The following is a 5,312-nucleotide window of genomic DNA, read 5'->3' as shown; positions in this document are numbered from 1 at the left end:
CCGCGGCAATGTTGCCACATTTTCAATAATTTCTTATCGACCAAGAATTAGCAGCAAAAAAAATTGTGTAAGAAATGCAGAAAAAACAGGTCGAATTATCATGATTCTGCTTAAAAACGGTTCTKGTGTATTTAGTTCACTTTCACGCGARAAAACKACTTTTTGACTAAAAATKTTTTATTTGAAAAAAGCGCAAAACAATGTTGTCAAGTTTCTAAAATTTTCGAGAAACAGTTTGAATAACCACCATTTCAGAAAATTTCCAATGTTGGTTTAAAAATCGCAAATGAACTTAATTTTTGGCGTACAGTGTTGCCAGGTTTATCGCGAAAAACCACCGTTAGGACATTTTTGACAATGATTCGTTTGCTTTGGTCACTTTCAGAGGGATTCGATCTTCAAACTTAACTAGTTTCCCGCGGCAGTGTTGCCACATTTTCAATAATTCCCTACCGAAAGAGAATTACCAGCCAAAAAAAAACTTGTGTACAGAAAGGCAGGAAAAACAGGTCGAAACTATTTTCAGTAGTGCATTTTAATCGATGGAAACAGTGTTTCGATACAGCTACGTTCTGCGGTGTTGCACGCAGCGTTGTCAAGCTCCTACAATATCTTTGAAACACTTCGGATCGCAATTGATCCGAAAACATTGCAGTTCCAATAGGATAATCGTTAGTTAAAAAGACAACGTCGCATTGCTTTGCATTCTACTACTCTATTGGTGTTCGACGTTGTCATGTTTTCGAAAAACACATGCATTTTTCTTCATAGAAATGTTTTTGTTATCGTGGCAGTTTCGTTTTAAGTGCAACCAAATTTTGCAATTTGTATTAAATGAAGCGTTGTCAAATTTCTCAAACATCTTGCGAATTCGGAAAGGAAAATTTCTGAAAAAATTTCATTTGAGTGGATTTTTACTTAATAAAACTGGTAAACGCGATAAAAACCCGACGTTTTTTAACAAAAATATTTAAATTCAGATCTGAATTTTTCTGTACCTGATTTAGCGTTGTCAAATTTCAAAAAACCTTCTTTTCAACAATTCTCGAAACTGAAATTTAAAAATCTTGATTAGAGAAAACAGTTCAATGCTGGAAATATGATCGTTTTCGTTTCCCAAATTTACTTCGTTGCATGCGGTGTTGCCAAATTCCAAAAATTTGCCGGAAATAGTTTGAATGACAAACATTCCAGGAAATGTTGGTTTCAGAATCGCAACTTAACTTAATTTTTGGCGTAMAATGTTGCCAGGTTTATCGCAAAACGCCACAGTTAGGACATGTTTGACAATGATTCGTTTGCTTTGGTCAATTTCAGCGGAAACGCGGAAAAACGTGGAAAAACTTGACTTTTTTWCTAGAAATCTTTTATTTAAAAAARGGCAAAACAGTGTTGTCAACTTTCTAAAATTTTCTGGAAACAGTTTGAATAACAACCATTTCAGAAAATTTYCAATGTTGGTTTAAAAATCGCAACTTARCTTAATTTTTGGCGTACAATGTTGCCAGGTTTATAGCAAAAAACCACAGTTAGGACATGTTTGAAAATCATTCGTTGGCTTGGGTCAATTTCAGCGTGATTCAATCTCGAAACTCAACTAGTTTCCCGTGGCAACGTTGCCACATTTTCAATAMTTCCCTATCGACCAAGAATTACCAGGCATTGTGTACAAAAAGGCAGGAAAAACAGGTCGAATTATCATGATTCAGCTTAAAACCGGTTTTTGTKTATTCACTTCACTTTCACGCGAAAAAACTTGAACWTTTTTACTAAAAATYTTTTATTTRAAAAAGGGCAAAACAGTGTTGKCAAGTTTCTAAAATTTTCTGGAAACARCTTSAATAACAACCATTTCAGAAAAATTCGAATGTTGGTTTAAAAATCGCAGSTTAATTTAATTTTTGGCGTACCMSGTTGCCAGGTTGCCAGGTTTATCGCAAAAAACCACAGTTAGGACATGTTTGAAAATGATTCGTTTGGTTTGGTCAATWTCAGCGTGTTTTAATCTCCAAACTCAACTAGTTTCCCGCAGCAATGTTGCCACATTTYCAATAATCCCCYATCGACCAAGAATTGCCAGCAAAAAAAAAMATAAAAATTGTGYCCAGAAAGGCAGGAAAAACAGGTCGAAYTATCTTCATTCGAAGACATTGAAGAAACCGCCTGMAGCTGTGCAGGTGATTGGCTGAAAGTAGGTGTTGAATTGTAGGCAAAAACACSCAAAATTGATWAATYGTCTAAGTCTAAAAATAATTTTTCTTTTGCTATWAAAAAATCCCAACACACTTTTCTAGGCGGAGGATCAAGCAAAGTGAGGCTGCACTTGGAAGGATTCCTTTCGGAGGTTTATTGCGACTTTATTCTTGAGTTTTTCCGACAAATTTTCGTTTTAATAACTCAATTAACCTGTTTATTTATCCGAACTGAAAAAAAAAATAATTGAAGATCGTCCTTGCCCAAGGCAGGCCAGATTTGAAGCGATCAACCTCCCCAAAACCATTAAAGAATAAATGGCACTGTTGGGTCTAATAAAAGCATGCGAAACCGGCAAAAAAGCCCGAAAAAAGCGGAAAGCCAGTTAAAAATCGTCAAACTGGGTCAAGAGACGACGACAAAACACGTAAAAAACCATAAAAACTACTTAAGTTTTATGGTAGAACTGTTATGACTATGCGCTTGCCTAAAGAATGTCGCTTAATTAAGGACGAATCCGAATTTGAACTAGATCCAGTCTACCTTGACTCGATTATCGGTTGTTTTCTGCATTTCTTCTCCTGATGAGAGAAAGGAAGAGGAAAATGCCGGCGACTTCATGTTCTGGCCGGGCGTTTGCATCGTAGGCCCAAGAGCAAGCAGAAGGAGCATTTTTGGCTGCTGGAAAGTCGAAAATGAAAAATTTGCCAAAAATTTTCCTGCGGAGCTGCACCATTGAAACTTTTGCTCGGGCTCACCACTGATTTTGGGCATCTGGAGGAATTTTTGCAACTTTCCAGCTGAAGAGGTTTACGAACCAGTACCAGTTCTTCCACAGGAAGTTTGCAGCGAAGATTTCTGGGTGGAGTGAAAATTGAAAAAATTCTCGAAAATTGCCTGATCGAGTTATAAATCACGCGACTACTGCGATCTGTTGCTGCTACCTCTAGGTAGTCGCGCAAAATTTGGCAACGCTGTCGCGTGACCGGGTTATGACCTGCGCTCCTTTGTTTAGACGTTTATAAGACACGTTGACTTCAATATCGAGTTGAACTTTAAAAAATCGCCAAAACCCTCCTGGTAGAACCAGAAAGCCCCAATTTTCGCCACGTTTAGCTGCTGTTGATGTCGATGCGGTGAAAAATTCCCGATCTTTAGCTCCAAGCGGTTCTGATCGGCTGCTCGAGTTAACGTGTGATTGTAACTTCAACGACGAGTCGAAGTTGAAAATTTTCTGAGAAATTCTCTGACTGAGCCACTACAAATCCAGTCATCGGGGCTTTTTGCCACTGCCCCGTAATATTTGGAGAAACACTGGCAACACTGTCGCTTGAAACGTTTATGAGCTACGTCAGTTTGTTCACGAGCTTTTGTGGTACGATGATCAAAAATGTGCATAAATTCGGGTGGTAAAGCTAGAAAACTCCAACTTACCCAGAGGTTTCCCGCTGTTGCCGGCGATGTTGAGGAAAAATCGCAGATCTTCAGCTCTGAGCGTTTCCGAACTAGAGCTGTTTTAACGAGCTGGCATTTAACAGTTTTTTCAGTGGCGAAAAAAGTTTCAAAAATTCTCTCAGTCAGTCTGTGAAAGTTGCGACTCCGGTGGTTTTTTCCCACCGCTTCTGAGTGTTTTAGGGAGAACCGGCAACGCTGCACTTTGAGCCGTTCGTGATCTACATGACTTTGTTCGCGAGCTCAAATGGCGGGAAACTTCAATGTGGCCTCAAATTTAAAAAAATTGTAAAAATTCTTGTGGTTAACCGGTAAAATCCAAATTTCTCGAGCCTTTAGCCACTGCTTCTGAGTACACCAGGAAAAATTTTTTGATCTCCAGCTGCTGCAGTTTCTGATCTACGGCTATTTCCTTGAGAGCTAACAGGCAACTGCGATTTCAGCGCCGAGTAAAAATTTAAAAAATTCTCAGAAATTCTTGGGTTGAGCTAATGAACAGCCGGACACATGGGGCGTTTTTCCACTGCTTCTGGCTAATTTCTGAACAAATGGCAACACCGCACCTTGACACCGTTACGTTCGAGGTCACTAGTTTTACGAGCTAATTTGGCCCGTCGACTTCAATGTTGATTCAAATTTAAAAAAATTGTAAAAACTCTTGTAATCAACTGTTAGAATCCAAACACGCCAGACCTTTAGACACTGTTTATCAGTATGCAAGGGAAAAATATCAAAGTTGTGCTCAGCGGCGGTTCTGATCTACAGCCATTTTTTACGAGCTCAGATGGAACTGCGATTTTAGCGTCGAGCAACCATTTAAAAAATTGTAGAAATTCTCTGTTTGAGTCTGTGAAAAATCCGACCTCTGGGTCGTTTTGCCACTACTTCTGGGTATTTGCAGCAAAAATGGCAACACTGTGCCTTGACAGGTTGATGCTCCAGGCCATTTTTTTGACGAGCTAAGAAGGCACGATGACTTCAATGTCGATTCAAATTTTTAAAAAATTCTAAAAATTTTGGTAATGAACTCAAAAATGTGAAACTCGCAGGACGTTTAGATGCTGTTCATGAGTACGCACAGGAAAAGTATCAAGGTTGAAACTATCGGCGTTTCGGATCTACAGCCACTTTTTACAACTTTTACAAACATGCAACTTTGATTTTGGTGTCACGTAGAAAGTTAAAAAATTCTCAGAAATCCTCTGTTTCAATTGGTGGAAAAGCCGAAAAATGGCGCTTTTTGCCACTGGCGCTGCGAATTTGCAGGAAAAATGGCAACACCGCACCTTGTTGCGCTCATAACCTATATCACTTTGTTCACGCGCTCAAATGGCACCAAAACTTCAATGTCGATTCACGCTTTAAAAAATCGCGAAAATTCGCCGGATTAATGGATCACGTCCAAACTCTCCAGAACTTTAGCCACTGTTGATGGGCAGGCAGGTAAAAAAATTCAAGGTTATATTTGCCGGCGTTTGGGATCTACACCTATTTATTTACGAGCTAACATGAAACTGCGATTTCAGTTTAAACAGTTGAAAATTCGAAAAAAATGCCACTAAAGCACACTTGGCAGGTATAAAAGAGTCAAACCCACCCGATCCAGTGGCGTAACAACCACATTTTTAGCTCATCTGGTTTAGTCAACAAAAATATTTAAAATGACT

The sequence above is a fragment of the Dendroctonus ponderosae genome, unplaced genomic scaffold (genome assembly GCF_020466585.1).
Source record: "Dendroctonus ponderosae isolate FM_Combo_2020 unplaced genomic scaffold, Dpon_F_20191213v2 Dpon_F_20191213_12, whole genome shotgun sequence".
Taxonomy (NCBI): Eukaryota; Metazoa; Arthropoda; class Insecta; order Coleoptera; family Curculionidae; genus Dendroctonus; species Dendroctonus ponderosae.
Note: the sequence above shows the minus strand (reverse complement) of the source record.